At 42.7% G+C, this 22161-nt stretch overlaps 1 pseudogene; it reads left to right on the plus strand.

Annotated features, from left to right (window-relative positions):
• Positions 1-1308: 1308 nt before the first annotated feature.
• Positions 1309-22161, plus strand: part of LOC119731159 — a 31953-nt pseudogene continuing 11100 nt past the window's right edge.

Raw genomic sequence — 22161 nt, forward strand, 5'->3', positions numbered from 1 at the left:
CCTTTAAATGAGCATTTAGTTAACTATGCTCATAAACTGAAAAAGTAGCCAAAGCAAAATGAGATGACTAGGTTTACAGGATCCTATAGCCCCATAAACAGTGGCGCACCCAAGTGTGTGTGTGTGGGGGGGGGGGGGGGCGCCTGGTGGGGGGGGGGGGCTTGAGCCCCCCCCCCCAGAGGTTGTGAATTTGTTAGTTTGTTTGTTTGTTTTTTGGATAGTATGTGGCATATTTTCGAGTAGTATAATAGGGTTGTGAGTGGCGCCACCAACGTCAAAATAGTCTGCCCTCCCCCCCCCCCCCCCCCAATTTTTATTTTCTGCGGCCAAAAATGTTTGGCAAGATTTTCGACAAAAGATTTAACTTCTAAAAAATGTGGGGGAAACAATCTGGAGCGCCACTGTCCACAAAATGTGACCCAATTTACTGGACTATACCTCCGAAAATAAAGGTCACACTTGGAACATGTACCCGAATATGTACAACGTTGTCACGGTTTTATTTTCACATTTAGACTTTGTTTGTAGTTTATTTATGCTTTAGAAGCACACTTACCCACCCTCTTTAAAGCGATAGAAAATTATTTCCCCCCCCCCCCTTTTCAGACGTCTATTTTTCGTGTAATTTCGTGTTTAAGATACGCTAACGTGTGCAAAATGAACCTGGAAATGACACAATGTGTAAACGTCTGAAAAAGGGGGAAATAACTTTCTATCGCTTTAATCCTAAAAAAGGACCATCTCTCAGCCGGGGGGGGGGGGGGGGGGCATGATCTCGGCCATCGAGTGAAATTTTGAAACTCGGTACATGCATAGAGCAACTCTTACCCAAGAAACTGTCATGACTATAGGGCAAAGGGTTTTGGAATTATGGCTAAATAATTATTCATATGTAGGAATGGCAATTCCGCTCTGTGTACACGACGTGTATGGGAATTTTTTTTATGTTTTTGGTATCAAAAGATGCGCAAGGCTCGAGGCTAAAAAGTCATAACAGCTCGGGTCGCGAAAAAATAATGTTTAAGGCTATTGCGGAAAAAGTTGGGGGGGGGGGGGATTCCGCCCCGGCCCTTTTAGGGTTAAAGACGGTGAGTGTGCTTCTCAGGCGCGGATCCAGAGGGAGGGGGGGGGGGGCAAATTAAAAACTTGACAAAGGTCTACATATTCGGGTACATATGTTTAGTGTGGCCTTTATTTACGGAGGTAGTCCAGTAAATTGGCCACATTTATGGGGCGGCAAGAAATTCCCAGACCCCTTCAAAAATCATGCCATGCCGCGAGGCTGCCAGATGACATTTGATGCTATTTGGGAAACTGGCAAATGTTTGCGGAATTCGGAACTTTAGTCTTTATTCATCTGCTCTGAGAAAAGCTCGTTAGAGGGTGCAGACCAGTAAATCGGTCCGAAATTGCCTGCGCCGGCCAAATCACGATTTGCATGCCCTCAAAATCTTCGGTATTTGAGCATGCTGTGGGCCATGAACTTTGTAAAAAATATGGGTGGAAACCGTGCACAGGACTTGGAGCTTGCAGTTCTGTGTAATTTTGATGTAATTTGGACCCTAAAAGCGCTCTACTTTGCAATGGAGTGTAGGCATCGTTTTTCAAAATGGCGATGGGCTTCAGGACTATTTTCAGGGGTGTTCATCTTCAGATGGAAATTTCTCCTAAAAGTCATCAGTTGACCCCCCCGAAAATTGAAAAGAAAATGAAAGATGATGAAATAAGCTTTAATTTGATGTGTGTCTCGAACACCTTGGAGAGTTGTGAGTATTTTTCCCGAATTTTTGAAGTGGGAGAATTTACCATTGGGGTCTATGGAAGTTTATTTACTGGTCTGCTACCTTAGAAGTTTTCTTTCAAAATGGCTGCCCAAAATTGCAGAGCCCTTATAATGCTTGAGAACGAAGCAACACAAAAGTAATGGGAGTTGCTGAAACCAGTCCAAACCAAATACCCAATTGCTGGCTACGTGGATACATGGGATACGGAGTGGGAGTGCAGTGGAGCATGATCGACGCATTATTACGGGGCTAGCGCTAAAGAAGGTTTATTGAGCCTGGGCAATCAACCGTGACTCCGTAGCCGGCTACGAGGTGCATATACATGTAGATCGAGTGACGGGGTATTCTGCAATTGTGTCCCAAAACGGAGTGTGAAGTGACTGAATAAATTCCAGATCCCTGGATGAGTACCTTTCCATCAAAGTAAGTTTTGCTGCCTGGCGCCACAGACCATTTCCATTTTATTTGCGGAACCGGGCAATCCTACCTCCGGTTTTCACCTTTAAAAAAAAAATTAATTGAGCGCACTGTCCACTAGTGTCTAGCCCCATAAATGTGGCCAATTTACTGGACTACCTCCGTAAATAAAGGCCACACTTCCACCATGTACAAAAACATGTCAAACTCGGATGGGTGCACATCAGGTGTTCTACTACTATTATTAGTACTATATGCACATAGCCCTGGTGGACTCCCTTTCCTCCCTACGTTACGGAGGGAGTCCTGAGTATACATGTGCTCACAACCGAACGAAAACATTTCTTACCAATAATTTCAATATTTTTACCTTGTTGGAGAAGCTAATTTTTACGTCGTACATTCTATGTGTCCTTATCTGTTAGTACGCTAGGTTCAGGAATTCCATATGCGATGCTGACTGACGTCAATCAGGAAAATAAACTCGAAAGCATCGTTAAACTTGTACGTGTTTAGTCTCTTTTCATCAGTTTCTCACCGCCGAGTCTATTCTAGTCGTACATCATACCATGAACGTCTGTGCAGCGTGTAGTCTGGTTCCCTAGACCGGACAATTATTCTCGACGCTCATATCACATCTGGTCCGAGGGACAGACTATGCGGCATGAATATGCAGTGCGCACGCGCGATTTGCTTAGTAACCACCCTCATACGCACGCGCACTTACTTGAAGGCGCGGTCGCTAATCCAATGACCGAGTGTGTTTTCGCGCCAGTTACCAGAAACACACTTCGGCTTTGGTCATTGGTTGAGCGTTTTCGTGACATCGGTTGGCTGGAGTGACGTCACGGTTCAACCAAAACTAAACAAATGAGGGCGCTAGCGTGCGTGCGCGCTTTCGGATCGTACGCACGTACATTTGTACATATCATGTACATTGTACATGACGTACGACTCTGTGAATAAACTGATGAAAAGAGACTACAAACACGAACAAGTTTAACGTTGCTTTGGAGTTTATTTTCCTGATTAACGTCAGTCAGCATCGCATATGGAATTCCTGAACCAAGTGGCCAATAGATAAGGATACATAGAGTATGTAGGCGTGAAATAAGCTTCTATAACGAGGTAAAACATACAAAACTCTGGTAAAAATGTTGGGATGGTTTCATGTAGAAAAGTCTTGTCCTGGACGTTAGTCGTATTGCAATGAAGACTTCGTCCAACCTGGGCTATATATGCACAATACATTTGTCCTCATGGAAAGTCACACATGCACCCACACTAGCCCGACTGCGTCTGGCCGTACAGTACTATCGCAAGCTCTGTAGTACGGCCAGACGCTGAATGCTTCCAAAAAGACTGAATTTTTTTGGCCGCTGATGTAGCGATTTTGCTACATCTTTTGATCGAGATTATCTTTTCATCCAGGACAAAAATTTCCACAGTTAAGGTTCTTAGTTGTAGAGCAACTCATACCTTTTCGAAAAAATGTTCTTTGGTCTCAATATTTTCATCCATCTGGCCAAAAGACGACTTTCAGTCATCATCTTCCACAAATATCGTCCCGAAAATGCTCCCCCATGCGATTTCAAAATGGCGGCCGCGCTGTAACTCATGAATATGCATAAACAGTCTGTGACGTATGACCTCGTGTTTTTGGACGTGCGTGCGGCGGCGCCGTACGTACGTGTACACGTAAGTCCGCGCGGCGGTGTGCATGCACGTACTGGGCTGTTGTCTACAAGTAATGTACATGTACGTACATGTACGTACGGCGCCGCCGCACGCACGTCAAAAAAACACGAGGTCATACGTCACAGACTGTTTATGCATATTCATGAGTTACAGCGCGGCCGCCATTTTGAAAACGCATGGGGGAGCATTTTCGGGACGATATTTGTGGAAGATGATGACTGAAAGTCGTCTTTTGGCCAGATGGATGAAAATATTGAGACGAAAGAACGTTTTTTCGAAAAGGTATGAGTTGCTCTACGACTAAGAACCTTAACTGTGGAAATTTTTGGCCTGGATGAAAAGATAATCTCGATCAAAAGATGTAGCAAAATCGCTACATCAGCGGCCAAAAAAATTCAGTCTTTTTGGAAGCATTCAGCGTCTGGCCGTACTACAGAGCTTGCGATAGTACTGTACGGCCAGACGCAGTCGGGCTACACCCACACATGCTTAGTGCGAACACACTGTCTTTCCTTAAAGCCAAATGGAGTTTGCGCTTGTATGTTACAGCTAGGGGATTAAACTGGAAACTACTTTGATGCTGTCTTTTACGGGATCGATCAGAGGAGTTTTTACCAACCACAAGAGAAAAAGTTGGCAAGCAACAAGCTAGCCTTGGTCAAGGCGCTAGTTGTTATTCATCCCGGCCGTAGCGCGGTAAACGATATCCTCCCTACAGGGTTCTCCCCAGGATTTTAGTAGCGCTATGCATGCAGTGCTAAGTACAGCGCGAACAGCGACCTCACACGGCCACCATTTCTATGCAAATCAGTTGGACCCAATCTAGCGCCTTGGTTCAATCGTCGGCAAAAGCTTATGTTTTTCTTTATTTTGCGCTGGATTTCTAGCGCACGACCTCATATGCGAATACAGATAAGTGTAGGCGGGGCTAATATGTGGAGTGTCCTATCACACCTTGGTAAATCCGGACGTCAGCAAATTATTTGCAGCTATTCGCCTTTTGCGGACGTGACAGGAACCACAGTTTTTGTGGATTGGTGCCGTGTGCAGAGACACACAACGTGTACGTGTATGTACGGTGCCACGTTTCACTATGCAAGTTTCCACGCAACGTTCGACCAATAGGAAAACGACATTTAAGGTCAGCTAAGGCTATTAACGTAATGAGCACCACCCCCAAAACCTCACATGGAGTATTGAACCAAGGCGCTAGATTGGGTCCAACTGATTTGCATGAAAATAGTGGCCGCATGAGGTCGCTGTTCGCGCTGTATTTTTAATGCACTGCATGCATAGACATATGACTGCATGCATAGCGCTAGCGAAGATATCGTTTACCGCGTTACAGCCGGATAAATAACAACTAGCGCCTTGACCAAGGCTAGCAACAAGCTTGTGCATAGAGCTCTTTGGAACCATATCATTGCCCATTCAATCGAGAACCACATTGTTCACCTTGATATTTACGGATTAGGCTACGCATCGGAATATGACCATCTCACTCAACAAAGGAAATAATTTTGTTTGGAAAAATATACATTACTTGGGAGTATATTCTGAGTCCTATGATTGGGTAAGTTTCATTTGATTTCGTTAGTTATTCGTCCAATCTATTTATGATTGTCATTTTGATAATGATTTTTTTTGCACAGGCCAGTAATTCAATAACAGACGAAATATTGATTAAATTAAAAAGAGGAATATTTTACGCTGCACTTCAGGTTAAAATTTGTAATTGCCACCGTATATTAAATTTAAAATATCAGCATGGCAAATTAAAAATCAATCGAGAACATTTTGTGTAAAAATGAAAGAACTAAGATAGTAGGGTATTTATTAAAATCAGGTACACGTCAAATTCTTTCGAAAAAAAACACAACAAAATTCATACATTTTTGAGTACCATTAACAGTTCTTTTTCTTATCATTAAAATGGACTGAAAACTTAAAAACAAATCTAGTAAGTGCCATGTGGAGTTGTTTGCAGAGGCTATTCACAACAGCGTAGATTCGTGAAAATAATTTACACTTTTAACAATAGTGTGAAGTCACAGAAATACATGTAGGTTAATAATAATGCATATGTATACAGCTCACAGGAAAGCTGGTTTAATTGGGATTATCAGATTATCAAGAGATTGTTCATCTTACAAACAGAAACTGAAGCAAGTGAAACTGATTGTCAAGAAAGTTCCTACCTGGACTAAGAAAAGCATTGATACATTGTAATTTGTATGCTTCAAGGTAGCTCTACTGAGTGGAGCATTGAACTACGGTACCCTCCGTACAAGGGTACCATAGTTCAACGCTCCACTCGCTAGAGTTAGCTTCAAGGCTGCTTTGAAAGGACTGTCATGGGGCAAACTTACAGCTTTAAAACACGCTCAGTGAAGCTACTGAGGCAATAAGTGATTACAAATAAGTGAAAGCAAGGTCACACCAGAGAGAGTAGTGAAGATTTACCCAAACACTAAACCCTGTATTACACAAGGGATATCAGGCCGCGAGCATTGTTGAACAACGAGCATGGAGAAAAACGGAGACTTCACAGGGCCATAATTCCAACGCAGTAAAGTCTTACAGACGGGATAACTTCAGATGCGGTGATCCTAAAACAAGCGTGGGAAGGAATGCTAACAGGGGGAGTCAGGTTGGCGTAGTGGCACTTTCCTCGCCTTCCACCGCTGTGACCCGGGTTCGAATCCCGCCTGGGCCAATAAGTGGATTGGGTTTTCAGTCCCTGCCTGATTCCGTGGGTTTTCCCCAGAATACTCTTCTGGGCTTTTCCTCCCACCTCTCAAACTGTAACTTCTTCTCATTGTCTTCTCTCCACAGGTTTCTTCAGGCTTGCGAGCTACAGTGCCTAGGGCGCTTTTGAGGAATCCTTCGTTTCATTACCAGAAATGATTAATAATAATGGATGTGGCAAGGAACAAGCTGTAGGCTGCTTTTTACACAAGAATAACTGCTATTTAAATGTTAGGCCTAATATTCTGTTACTGGGCCATTTTTTGGTCACTGTTTGACATAAAATTGGGCTCATCCCGGTTTTTGAAGGTTTACTCCTTGTAAACTACATCTGACATATTACTTTCACTGATTCATCAGGTTAGTACTTTTTTATTCCCTGTAGACCCAAGATATAGTTTCTACTTTTCACAGATTGTGTCAAAATATTAGGATGGGTCATCAAAGTTTGGTCACATGTGTGACATCAGACGTAAAACTGTTATTGGATTCATATCGAAAATTCCCACTTTCCTCCAAAAGTCTAAGGACACACACACCCATACTAGTTTTGGAGCACTTGAGACTAGTCTTTTGCGATCTACAATGTACACCCTCTGGTTTTACTTAATGGAAATTGTTCTGCCGTCATGTGTGTGACATTTTGATGGGTCACGTGTGTGTGTGTGGCATTTTGTATTTAAATGTATGCTTATTTATGTACAGAAAGACCAACTTATGAAGCATGCTATTAAGAAATGTGCGTCTTTTCTTAGTAGCAACACTATAGTGAACAAAAATCATTTGTAATTTACATCACATAAAAAGGTTCCCCAAAAAATTAATTTAGTTTCAATTTCTGAAGAATTGCCCTACCGTTAGTCTTTTCAGTAAAAATGGTTTATAGCATTTTCTGGCAGTTTCTATTTCCCCCTCGGCATTTTTGCTAGGATGTAACCTCAATCCTCGGACAAAATCCTTGGACTGCCTCCGCGTGTAAAAATAGCATACAGACTCAACCCTCCCAAATCATCCGTTATTTCTTGAATGTGGTCCCTGGGGGGGGGGGGGGGGGGGTGACCACTGCCTCAATCCTGCAAAATCCTCCGGCAATCACTGTCAAAAAAGTGTCAATATGTTGAGGCAGAGCCATCCATCCTGGAATCCTGGATTGACAAAATGATCAAATTACAAGGAAATATCTAACTGGACTGTTAGTGAATAACAGTCTCAAGCATCCTGTAAAATCATGGTTCCTGCATGGTGTGCTGACATTTTCAAGAAAACGTGTATTTTTCCAATGCTGGTTGGCCGACCAGCATTAAAGAAAACTGGCTTTTTTTCCAAAGCCTGCTCCTAATTTTCATATTTAGTGATTCTGCACTTCACTTTCTTTGCATTGATTACACATCTGTGAAGGGGTACAAGCCTGATATATTAATTCTATGACCTTACAATCCCCCAAAGTCTCTAAATTGCAATGTCTCATCTTAAGGGGGGTCAGGGAACAAGACTACAAGAACATGATTGGTTTCCTTAGATTTTCCAGCATCTCCGAACCCAAACTGTGAAACAAGCCAGTTTATTTTCTTTAGCATACTAATCCTCCAAATCCATTTATTTCTGAAGATTGCAGCAAAAGCAAATGTTGTTTAAATTCCCTTTAAACTTGTCCGTTTGAGTGCTTTTTAATGCCTTGTTGTTTCCTCTGAGTGAAGTAAACCACATGGGTGCATGCACTTTGAACTGACAAGTTATTCACTGAAATCGTCTTTGTTTTCAAGGCCTGGCGCTTGTGGTTAAATTGGGAATTGACTATTGTTTACTTCCTGGTTATCTTCATGTGACTGAAGCTTAATACGTACATTGTACATGTATCACATGATGCAGTCACTTGTCATGCAATCTTGTTTGTCGTGTGCACACAGCCCCAGTCACTACATGTACAAGTTTCCAACTGCCATTTTGTTAACATTTGTTGTATGTTTCTCTTCTGAAGTGATTCTGTACATACGGGTACCTGCTCATTTTTGTCTAAAGTTCATTTTTTTTTTGGTCATTTTGTCATGCTTATATTTCTTATTGTGAAGAAGGATTAGTAATTACCCCTAACCGCCCTGAATCCTCCAAAATCCTTTTTGCAAATTGGAGGAACTTGCAGGATTGAGGTTACATGGCAAAAGTGGGTTGCTGATTTCGGAGTACGCACTGTGTCAAGGTCTTGGGCCGGACCTTGTGTTGTTTATGCTCAGCCGTGCATAAATTTAGCCCTTGATTATACTTGACATCCTCCTCACTGCTCCAGGATGTCACTGCCTCTGCCTCAGCCTATTGACAGTCATAGCCGGAGGATTTTGCAGGATTCAGGCAGTGGTCACCCCTCCATGCACCATACATGTATTCAAGAAATAGCGGAGGAATTTGCAGGATTGAGGCTATGCTATTTTTTCATGAGGCCAATTGGAGGATTTTGCAGGATTGAGGCTACATCCTAGCGAAAAGGCCTAGGGAGTTAGGGTTTTAATACAGCACTTGCCAGCTTTTCCTATGTTTGTCTCTACTGTTGTTTTACTAGATAAATGCTTGTATCTTGCTTTGATCATTTCCCAGAAAAAAATAGCTGTGAAAGTTTGAAAAAGTGAAAGTTTGCTGTCACATTATTGTTGGAGTTTTGAAAACTGGTTCTTTGACATTTGTTTGCGAACTGGGAAGACTAAATGAATTTTCAGCCCCAATTTAAATGGTTACGTCTCGATAGTCCGAAGTCCCATTGGTCCGAAGTCCCATTGGTCCGAAGTCCCATTGGTCCGAAGTCCCATTGGTCCGACGTCCCATTTGTCCAAGTCCCATTTGTCCAAAGTCCCATTGGTCCGAAATCCCATTGGTCCGAAGTCCCATTGGTCCGAAGTCCCATTGGTCCGACGTCACATTGGTCCTACGAAACATAATACTGTGTATAGTTCCACTGGTTCTGGTTGACTGACCCTAACCCTAACCCTATGGGGCGTCGGACCAATGGGACTTACCGGTATATAGGACCAATGGGACATCGGACCAATGGGACGTTTATACCAATGGAACATACAATGTATGTAGATCTATAGAGCAACAGACCAATGGGACTTCGGACCAATGATACTTTGGACCAATGGTACTTCGGACTATAGAGGCGTCCCCATTTAAACGTGATGTAATGACTTTGAAACTAATTTACATTTTGTTTGTTTGTTTGTATATTACAGATTTGCTGTTAAGTTCTTTACCGATGTCTTGAGTTTAAGCTTACGCTGCACTGAATAAGACAAACGCTGTCTCGAAGTGTGTGCGCGTCAACGCCAGCCACACGCACCAAAATGTCAAACGTTTACCAAGAAATTGACGAGAGTTTGAAAACTCCAATGAAGAATGCAAGCGTACCAAACGAGACAACATCAAGTGTGGAGATTGACTACCCGGCCCTGCTAAACAATTGTTCGGCATCCAGCGCGATCGTCTGGGCGTGGTTCTATGCATATTGGTCTTAGAGCTGTGCGAGCGGCTGACCTACTACAGCATTGCTGGAAACCTGGTGCTCTACTGCACCAACGAGCTGAAATTCTCGAGTGCCGATGCGACCACCATTTCCTTCATCTTCACAGGAACGTCTTATTTTGTGCCGGTCATTGGTGGCTGGATTGCTGACTCCGTATCAGGAAAATACAATGCTATCCTTGGAGCAGGCCTCATTTATTGCATAGGTACCAATTTTAACTACTACTTATTTCAAATACTGCCCCCAATTTACCATATTTACAACATGTAGTTAGTCTGAATTTTGTTTGCAATCGATTACACACCTATGAGCGAGTACAGCCTGACCTTACAATTCCCCAATGAGAAATTGCTCCCTTTCAATTTAAGTGGGGTCAGGGAACCATACTACAAGAACATGCATTTTATCAATATCAATGAACCGTGATATCTAATTTTGATTCTGAGAAATGATTCAAAACTTCTTGTGCATTTTTTCCTTGACCATTACTAAATGATAGATGTATACGATTGAAAAAGAACATTGTCAAGTTTAAAAGGGTGTAAGCTCTTTAAAGCTCTGTCACGGACATTGCATGTTCTTTCGTGATGCTTTAATTGCCCAACTGCAATTATTCAAATTTTGTAAAGCAATTCCATAGCTAAACCATACGGAGACTTTCATTTGATGTCTGATTCAAAAGTGTACAAGGTACACATAACTTTTGTTACACATAAGAATTTTTTGCGCCGGGGTGATATAAATCAAATTAGGTTTTGCCCTTCACCGACGTTTAAACACTGTATACTCAGTGTGTTACCTCCTGAGTGAAAGTTGGAAAAAATCACTCGGGTGGGACTCGAACCCACGACCTCCTGCTTTCTAGTGCAGATGTCTTACCACTCGACCACTGAGCTAACGGGATCGGTTGGCCGGTTCGTATCACCCCGGCGCAAAAAATTCCATCTTAAAATAGTTTATGCGGTACCCGCTGCTATGTACATCAGATTCGAACCGGCCAACCGATCCCGTTAGCTCAGTGGTCGAGTGGTAAGACATCTGCACTAGAAAGCAGGAGGTCGTGGGTTCGAGTCCCACCCGAGTGATTTTTGCCAACTTTCACTCGGGAGGTAACACACTGAGTATACAGTGTTTAAACGTCGGTGAAGGGCAAAACCTAATTTGATTTATATCACCCCGGCGCAAAAAATTCCATCTTAAAATAGTTTATGCGGTACCCGCTGCTATGTACATCAGATTCGAACCGGCCAACCGATCCCGTTAGCTCAGTGGTCGAGTGGTAAGACATCTACACTAGAAAGCAGGAGGTCGTGGGTTCGAGTCCCACCCGAGTGATTTTTTCCAACTTTCACTCAGGAGGTAACACACTGAGTATACAGTGTTTAAACGTTGGTGAAGGGCAAAACCTAATTTGATTTATATCACCCCGGCGCAAAAAAATTCCATCTTAAAATAACTTTTGTATTGTTAGAAAAACAGCAATTTGAAAAATATTTTTTTGTGTCTTTTCTCTGTTTTTTTTTTATCAAGGTACAACCATGTTGCCCATCATCTCCATGGATTTTACCCAGTATGGCCCCCACCTAGGGCTGACTGAGGGCCAACAGCGAGGCTTCTTCCTCTTCAGTCTAGCCGTCATTGCCATCGGTACAGGCGGCATCAAATCCAACGTGGGCCCGTTCGGAGCTCAACAGTTGGATGATCTTGGAGAGGAACCAGTCAAATCTTTCTTCAATTGGTGAGATTGTGACGTGGAAATTTACCATTTTGATGGGTTCATTTAATGCCACTAACTGCCGCTAACCAATGGGTGCATACCTATGTTCCCCCTTACCGATGTTCCCCAATACCGATGTTCCCCGAAATCCTTATCATATAACCCTAACCCTACCCCTAATCCTGAGGATTTCGGGAAACATTGGTATTGGGGAACATAGGTATTGGTGAAAATCGGGTAGACCCCCTAACAAATACATGTCGTAGTAGTTAGCCGCATGCTATACATGTATGCACTGTGTGGTCTAGCAGTGGAGCACAGGATTCATGATCGCGAGCTTGTGGGTTTGAGTCCCGCCGTGGCCATGTGTGTTGTGCCCTTGAGTAAGGTGCTTTACCTCAATTACTCCTCCCAACCTAAGCGTTAAATTGGTACCGGCATTATTCAGTGCTGGGAAGGTAACAGACTCGCTGAGGAGGTTTGGCGATCCCCCCCTCAGCAACATTTCATTGACTCGAGTCAGCCTGTGTGAATGTGGCTTAACCTTTAACCTTGAAAACGGCTCTTTTGCTAAACTTTTGCAAAATCAAATTCAAAATCACATCATTCATAGTGAACCATACATGTATGCATGTACATGTAAAACCAACTACCTTGCACAATTGCACATCGCGATTGAAATGGAATTCATGTCTTCCTAAAAAAATTGTTTGCGGAATCGTCAATTTTGAAATGTACTGTACCCTATACAGATTTCCAATATTTATGAACACAACCATGTCATTTCCTGCTGAGGTTTCTGTGTTTGCAGCTTATTGACCCTAACTCCCTCGCATGATTTACTAAAAACCACACCCCATCCTGGCAAATTCCTACACCATATGGGAAACTGCACACACATACATGTATGACCTTGATTCTGGAGGTGTGCCATGGCCAACCCAATGTAAAAGACTGTCAGTTTAGGGGTACTGTACCCATCCTGACAGATTCCAACAAAACATGCCGTTCGGGGTTTGACGAGTTGAGTTCTAGTAGAGTTCAAGTTTGCAGTTTGGTTTTACACGTACCTTGCTTTGTACATGTAATTGTCAATTTTGGAATTTTTTCATGTGAAGGTTCTACTGGTTCATCAACGTGGGTTCGGCGGTCTCCTTCTCTGTTGTGGTCTACGTACAGCAGCAAATCGGATTTGATGTTGGATTTGCTGTCCCGGCCGTGTCCATTGTCCTGGCAATCATCATGCTTCTGATTGGCCGAAAGTGGTACCGCATGAGGCCACCTGAAGGTCAGCAAGTTTTGTTAATTGGCTGTTTCGGCATCCGGCCAAAACAGCCTTTGTTTTCGTTCAAGGTTTTTTTTCCAATATTTTTTTTCTTTTTTACACTTCTATCCAAAGCATTGGTACACATTTTCATCGTGCCCTGTGATATATGAAAATCGGACTTGTATGAAAACCCTCTCATGTGACCGGTCCCTCTCCTAATTATCTATGCATGAGCATGCGCAATACCACCAATTAGTCCGTATTTCATAAAACCTAAATTCATGCTACACCGGCACTTTGGACACAAAAATCAATCTGATTGCCTTTTGTACTTTAGCACACTTAGACTAGTACATGTATAATCCAAGACCTCTTTTTGGTCAGGTTACATGTTTAGCCAGCAATTCCAAATGCCTCGGATGTTTGCCAAGTATTAAAAAAAAAATTGGGGCTATTATATCTCTTTCGCTACGGCAAGCCACTGGCAGCGGCTCGGTGACGTCGCTGTAAATAAACAGGGTATCCCAAATTATGTACATAATGTATATCGTATAACCTCTGACCCTAGTTTGAGCCGCTGCCAGCGGCTCTCCGTCTCGCCGGGGTCTGCTGCAGGTTATTGTGAGCGGTTTGTTTACAGAGATACATTTAAAGATGGCGGCGTCCACATCGACAAACGGCGGAATTTCCAGCGATTTATTACGTCCAAACGGGAAAAAATCGGTAGATTAAATTCCGTAGTGAAAGAGATATATTGCCCTGTTTTCTTTTCCATTGCTCCCGGAGGAAGCAAGTTAAGAAAGGGGATGAAACAGAGTGTCATGGCCTAGCAGTTAAGAGCACCGGGCTCATGCTCAGGTGTTTCAAAGGCAACAGTGGCATTGGATCGAGCCTGGGTCTGGACACTTGTGCCCTTAAGCAAGGCACTTAACCATTATTGCATCGTCCTTCGGATGGGACGTTAAGCCGGTGGTCCCATGTGTTGTAAAAGGCCTAACTCACGTAAATAACCCAGTAACACTTATCGCTAAGAGAAGGGGTTTGCCCCGGTGTTTCTGGCCTCCTAGTTGTAGTCCCTTGTGGAAGTCCTTAGGAGAAGAACCAACCAAGAACCAAGTAAGCACCTACCGCTGTACATGCATCTTTTGAAGCCCGTCATCTTCAGAACTATGGGTCCAATTGGGTTGAAACTTGGTATGTACAGGTACCTAGACTGGTAGTTTTATCAAGCCTATTGCTATTGGGGCCAACAGATCAAAGGTCAAAGTCACTATCGTTAAATCAGTAAAAATCATCCCATTTTGGTTTTTAGGGACACTGACTTTATAAAAACTGCCAGCATGCCAGGGGGATTGTGCTAGTCTCACTTGCAGTATTTTATTTGCTTTCAAGGGAGCGTGTTCACAACTGTTGCCAAAATCATCTGGGAGGCTCTATCAAGAATCAGGAAGCCTAACGCCAGGAAAGGTGAGATGACAACCTGGCTGGATCGCGCCAAGCACAGCTTCGGTGGTCACTTCCCAGACGTCAAAGTGGACGAAGTCAGGTCCTTGGGAAGAATAATACCAGTTTTTATCGTCATCATCTTTTATTGGACTGTGTACTACCAGGTGAGTAAGTCTTGCCTCAAGTTTAAATGTATTTGTTCTCCTAGTGCACTGGTCCTAATTCCTGACAGTTGCAGTGTAGCCTCTCGGGAATAGAGGGCGCTTTTAATAAGATTCATGAAATCTAGTCTTGAAACTTTGGACCAATACGTCCTTGTGTGCTGCGTTCATGCTAATTGACCTATCACCGTTTGAGAGTTAGCCACGCTCCTTGGACAACCCTATGGAGTTTTTGTACTAAATTTTGTTTGCCTCAGATTTTGTGCATTCCGCGTTCATTTGTATATCATGTAATTGGACAATATTTCACAAGCTGCGTTGACGCGATTTTAACACTATTCTACCGCGATAGGTCAATTGAGCACATGTAAGATATGCAAAACACCTAAAATCACCCATACGACAATTCTTTATCCCAAAAGGAAAATCGTCAAATCTTGATGTGCACATACGCACTTGGCATACCGAACTGGCTTATTTTGAACTGTATTTCATGGAGTTATTGGGGCTGGCCCAGCCTGTGACTATGGTGTGTGTGCCCTTGGGCAAGGCACTTTGTCATTGCTTATTCCTACCCAGGTTTAAATGGGTACCTGTGAGGGCAGAGATGGTTATTGTGATTGATTTTAATTGCTTTACACCGAAACGGCAACTTTGAGCTGTATACTCCCCAGGTTGCTGAGAATGTCTTTGGAATTTTTCATTGGCCCAATGAGGATGGCCCAGCCCGAGCGCGAGTGGAACACAGAATAATGTAGTGCGTCTGTGTCTCACATACCACGAGGCCGAAGGCCGAGTGGTATGTGGGACACAAACGTACTACATTTTCCGTGTTCTGCGAGCGTGATAACGAATTTATCTTCAAGCACACTTTGACGCACAGTAAAGTTGGAACACGCATGCTGTAACCTACGTGCAACTTTTGAATTCACAATGAATTGTGCAGCACTAATCGCGTCACGTAGGCTTAGAATAGCGCAATACGCGGAGTGCGGTATGGATCGTGGCCGTGCGGTATGATTATATGTAGCACGGCTTGTTGCCATGGATCGACCAATCAGGATCGAGGATTCAAGTTTGCTTGAAGATAATACTAAATGTACCATTAGGGAGACACATTATCGTTATTTTTTCAATAATAGGGAGACATCGGTCATTAGGTAGACAGTTTCATGTCTCCCTAATGTCACAGCCCCCCTTTAGGGGCAAATTTTTACAGTCGCAATTAGATTATATTTGTTGCTCGTGGTCTAATTAGTAAACATACCGAAATTCGTGGAAAAAGGACAAGGGAATATTGGGATAGGGCACATTGAAGTTTGAAAAATTTTGTGCACAAGTCTATGGGGATGTCTCCCAAATGTCCAATCCAGGGTACTTATTATTATTATTAATATTATCATTGTGTTGAATTGTTTCCAGGAGTCAACGACCTATTTGCTGCAAGGGGAGCGTATGCGTCTGGTCTACAACGGTTTCACTATCCCCGTGGCTGCCATCAACCTCTTCAATATCGCAATCATTCTTGTCATGATTCCCTTCGTGGATCGTATCTTCTACCCATTCATGGCAAGAATTGGATATCCTCTCACCAAACTGAAGCGAATAGGTAAGACCGTACATGTATCTCCTTATTTGGTTAAAAAAAACCAGAGAGACTCCAATGTAACCTGCTCTCACAAAACCCAGACAAAGTTGACAAATGTTGTTCTTATATTGCGATCGCGTATTCCTTCTGTATGTTTGAGTTTGTTTATGGTGTAAATCGAGGACACACCCGTGCAACATCATCGGTGAATCGAGGACAGGAACCAAATTGAGGAAGACCTCGATTAGAAAACGTGTACAAAACCAAAAGGAAGTACGAACCGTTAAAAGAGTTTTCTCAGTGCGAGTAAAGTGAGTTATTTCTTCACGAATACAAATGAGTGTCCACAGTAGGTATGTAAGGTAAGTCTGTGTGTGTGAACGTGGCTAAAGCCTGCCGCACACAAGAGCTATCTGCTGAGCAAAAAGTCGTTTGTTGCCGTTTGCTCAGCACGTAGATCAGAAAATATCAAGCTAAGCCAAACAAATAATTAGCCAATGAAAGCACATACTTCCTTCACGTGATTTCAAGATATTGGTTTTCAATTTCTTCTAAAGCCTGTTTGCGGTTGTCGCCGCTTTTGAAATCATGCGACCGGCGAACGTGAATAATCTGGCCACAAATCAACCAGTTTGTCCTCTAAAATAATACAGTGGCTGACACCGTCGCTGACACTTTCGTTGGGGACCGCCATATTGAAATCACGTGATCAGACTATGTGGTTTGATTGGCTAACTAAATTGTTTAGGCTCAGTACGTAGCTCGGGTTGCCCACTAGTGGTGAGTTGTTCACATCGTGAGGCGACTGGAAAAAACATCAAATAGGACAGATATTTGCCTCACGGCATCGCGAGTCATACAACGAAGCAAAATTTAACCGCACACGGTGACATTTCCTGAAGTACTTGCTGAGCAAACGACCTGGACTGATTTTTCCCTCAACAATTAGCTCTCGTGTGCGGCAGGCTTCAGTCCACACCGTCTTCACTACCTGCACTGTATGGACATTTTTTGTTCACTTGTCAACATGTGCCGGTACATCTTGGCAAGCGTTAAGCACACACAATATGTAATTGATCCAAAACCTAAAGTGTTAGCTTTATTGTCCACACCATTGCAATTTGTTTACTAATAGGATGTTGTGGTCACGTGATGTCAACTTTCATCAAACTGTACCCTTCTGCACTGTTTGTGTTTCTCTTGGAGTGTGATTGGTGCCAAATTCGTGACAAACTACTAAATGTGGTATAAACATAACATGGAAATCTTAAATGTTTGGTTTGTCTGTCTGTTGCCCGTTGGTGTGACGTCACTGGTAACATGGTCTATTAGATCTAAACCACCTATTGGGTTTTTTTCTGTCACAGTTTACAAACACCTTGCAATACCGGTACGTTTTGCATGCGGTGTCATGAAATCCTTTTTGATTTCAACGATGAAACATTTGCTTGAATGCTCGACTACCCAAACATTATGTTATCTGCAGTCAATTTAAAACTCATCCCTGATCCATTTTACTAGATCCTTTAATTTCCTGAACGTCAGAAGTTTCAATTTGCTTACTCATTTCCCCCGGGATATTCTTAAACATTTTTTTGTTTGATTGAGACAATAGTAGCGATACCAAGTTTATTATCGAAACACGATTGGGTTTCCTCGTTCGTATACGCTAGTCACAGTCACATGTTGAATACATTTACTCTCAGAGAGGTACAAAGTCATCAAGTGAATTCATATTTTGGCCATTGCCCTCCGGAACAAAACCTAGTCTGAACCATTTTATGTCTGGTAATGTCCTTAATAAAGTGTTCCTCTTCAATTTGCGACGGATAAATCTAACAAAAATTGTCTCCAAGCCTGTTTTCTAGAAAGAAGGAAACCTAGGGTGGACTTGTGTATGTCCACAAGCGTTAACGCTCACTCATCCTGTAGACCTCTTTGTTCGCAGGTACACAAATAGTATATAAAACGTTAGAGCAGGGTTTACAAACACTGCTAAGCACAGGGTGGGATACGTTAAGCGTTTGGTGGCAGAAACCACACCTGGTCCATTTCTCCTGTTTGCTTCATTTTGAAAATGCGCACATTAGCTTAACATGACGCGAACAATTCGAAATGACTGGTGTGTTAGCTGCCACCGAATGGTTTCCGCCTACCCCACCCCTCCCTCAGATCTCAACCATCAAGTGACGAACAGTAATGAAACTCGGTACGTGCATAGAACAAATTAATATAAACATACCCAATAAATGTCATGACTATACATGTAGGTCAAAAGGTTTTGGAATTATGGCAAAATAATTATTCATATGCACAAATGGAAATTTTGCTTTGTGTAAACTGCGTATATGCAAATTCAGTTTTCACGGCGCATAGCGCCGGGAAAAAAAAAATGTTCGCTGGTATGTTTTTGGTATTAAAAGATGAGCAAGACTAGAGGCTAAAAAGTCAGGACAGCTCGGATCGCGAAAAAAATTTTAAAAAAAAATGCAAAAGTATCGCAGAAAAAAAGTTGGGGGCGCCCCCTTCCCTTTTAGGGTTAAAAACAAAGTTGACAGGTTTTAAACTAAAATGCTAGACAAAAATTAACAATACTGAAGCTTGGGCCAAGTTCGGGCAAGGACCATTAGCCGACTAGTGGTTGATTTGTGATGTACCTTACGCCTGCGCACTAGTAATAGCAAAGTGCGAACGTCTCTAGTCGAACGCTGGTCAAAATGTCATTGCAAAAAGTCTGGATCCTGGCTCCCTGCTGTGCGTTATGAACGTGCGCGGCTATGGTTACAAGCGAAGCAACCAACCCCAGTAGGTTGGTTCCAAATAGTCGACTAGCGTAGTTAACCATCGTCGACAAGACAGAGTTCGGGCAAGCATTAGTCGACCAATGGTTAACTATAGTCCTTGCGCGAACTTGCCCTTAAATGCAGGTGGAATAGATTTTCCCGGTTGTTTTTAGTCAAGATTCAAGATTCAACTTTCATGATATATTTATTGTCATGCATGTTTAAAAATTACACGAACATTGATTTCCCAGTGGACATTAATTATTTTACAACACCTGAATAAATCCCCGTCATCTGATTGCTGGATCGTTGATCACATGTCATTGAATGTTTCGTCCCAACGCACGGCGCGGCCGCACCACAAAGATTAAAGTTCTATTGCACAGTGAATAGAACTTCCATTACATGGTTTCATTACTGCCGGTTGTTGTGTATTTATTATACTGCGGTCTTCAGTACAATAGATACACCAACGACCAACCGAGAGATGGCCATACCAGGCGCTTTATCTATGCATACGACCTGTGCATTACCACTCAAAGTAAAGACTTCAAAGAGGTGGAGAACGTGCTATCCAATGCCCTCTTTGCACTATGTGGCTACTACGAAGAGAACATGCTTAGAGCAAATCTATCAAAAACACAAGTGTCTGCTTTCCATCTTAAGAACAAAAAAGCAAACAGACAACTCAAAGTCACATGGTCTGATACGCAGCTACAGCACACAACTAATCCAGTTTACCTCAGAGTTACATTAGACAGAAGCCTAACCTAAAAGGCCCAGATTGAGAAAACCAAAGCGAAAATCAGCGCCCGCAACAGCATCCTCAGCAAGCTCACCAGCTCCACATGGGGAGCATGCCCTACTACACTACGACCCACAGCACTCGCCCTCTGCTTTTCAACAGCAGAGTATGCTTGGCCAGTGTGGGAACGATCGACACATGCCAAGAAGCTAGATTCTGCGTTAAACGCAAGTTGTAGATGTATAACCGGCTGCCTTAAGCCTACAAACTCGGACAGCCTGTACATACTCTCTGGCATCGCACCACCAGATGTCCGGAGGGACTTCTCCAAAGAAATATCGGAACTTTATGATTAGACGAATTTGAATATGGTAGTTCTGAACTTGTCGAAAACAGTTTTTAAAATACATTAATTTGATATGACCTTTGTTGTTGAAAAGTATTAGACCGAAATAAATTGAATGTGCTGGCTAGTTCTGAACTTGTCGAGCAGTTTGAAATAAATCGGATATATAGAAAGGACCGCCAGTTCGTCTAAGAAATAGAACGTTGATGTAAGTACCAGTTCACAAGTCAACCAATCAGATGACGAGGATTAATTCAGGTGCTATATAAAACAAATAATGAATGTTTCACATTCGTGCAATGAAAAGCATAATTTCTTTCGGTGATGGACGAATGTTCCATTTCACTTGGCTTCGCATCGTGGCATCGAACATTCATCTGCACCTAGTACCTTATTCTTACCATTGCACTCATAAGCATTCATTATTTATATAGAAGTACATGTAGGTATAAAATACAATACACTGAAAACAAAAACTATGCTACAGTTAAAATGAAGAACAAAATGTATCCATTATTATACACAAATTCTCACTTTATATAGATAAAGGACACATTGGAACAGGTCTGGCAAGGGGTAGGGTAAGATTGAGGGTAGTGAGGTGAGGGTGGGAGAGAGGGTGGGATAAAGGACACATTGGAACAGGTCAGGTAAGGTATAGGGTAGGGTAGGATTGAGGGTAGTGGGGTGAGGTGGAAAGAGAGGGTAGGATAAAGGACACATTGGAACAGGTCTGGCAAGGTGTGGGGTAGGGTAAGATTGAGGGTAGTGTGGGTGAGGTGGGAAGAGAGGGTAGGATAAAGGACACATTGGAACAGGTCAGGTAAGGTATAGGGTAGGGTAGGATTGAGGGTAGTGGGGTGAGGTGGAAAGAGAGGGTAGGATAAAGGACACATTGGAACAGGTCTGGCAAGGTGTGGGGTAGGGTAAGATTGAGGGTAGTGTGGGTGAGGTGGAAAGAGAGGGTAGGATAAAGGACACATTGGAACAGGTCAAGTAAGGTATAGGGTAGGGTAGGATTGAGGGTAGTGGGGTGAGGTGGAAAGAGAGGGTAGGATAAAGGACACATTGGAACAGGTCTGGCAAGGTGTGGGGTAGGGTAGGATCGAGGGTAGTGGGTTGAGGGTGAAAAGCGAGGGTACGATAAAGGACACATTGGAACCGGTCAGGTAAGGTATAGGGTAGGGTAGGATCGAGGGTAGTGGGGTGAGGGTGAAAAGCGAGGGTACGATAACACATTGGAACAGGTCGGGCAACAGAATGGTTCATTGTAAAGATTGATTTCAGAACAGTTTCCTCACTGGCTTACTACCATGTACTTACAAAGCAACGATTGATTTGTGTTGTAAAGGGACGACAGAGAAAAGAAAAGAAAATTTACGACAACAAGATATCCAAATTCTGACAAGTTTTGATGCTGAAATTAGTGTAATGTGGATGCTTCTGAGCTGCCTGCAATGACATCACACTTATGCTGATACGTTTGAGGGAAATTTGCATCAGAATATAAACCAAAATACCCTTGAAAATGGTACATGTATTATGTTGAAAATTGAAATAACGTGGTTAAATTGGACGCAAACATGCATTTTAGGGATTTAATTTAAAAACAAAAAACACAAAATGGACCCTTTAAGGAGAATTTTCAATCCAGTTACCGTCACAGGATATTTCATCGATGTGTGACTTTTAGTCAAGACCTCACAAAATCCTCACATTAGTCAGCCAAAATTAAATTCCTTCGATCAAAATCACGAAATAAACTATTGCAATTTAACTATGATTCGTGATTTGTATGAATATTTTCCCTGAACAGGACTTATAGCCGGGTTCAGGGCTACACGAGAAAAATAAAAAGAAGAGTAAATACTCAGGAAAACTGGTTAGGAATTCCAAAGAGATGCAGCACCGTGCACGTGGGAAAAAGCTATTGGAATATCATTTTGTTCT

Source organism: Patiria miniata, unplaced genomic scaffold (assembly GCF_015706575.1).
Source record: "Patiria miniata isolate m_02_andy unplaced genomic scaffold, ASM1570657v1 HiC_scaffold_23, whole genome shotgun sequence".
In the NCBI taxonomy this organism is placed as follows: Eukaryota; Metazoa; Echinodermata; class Asteroidea; order Valvatida; family Asterinidae; genus Patiria; species Patiria miniata.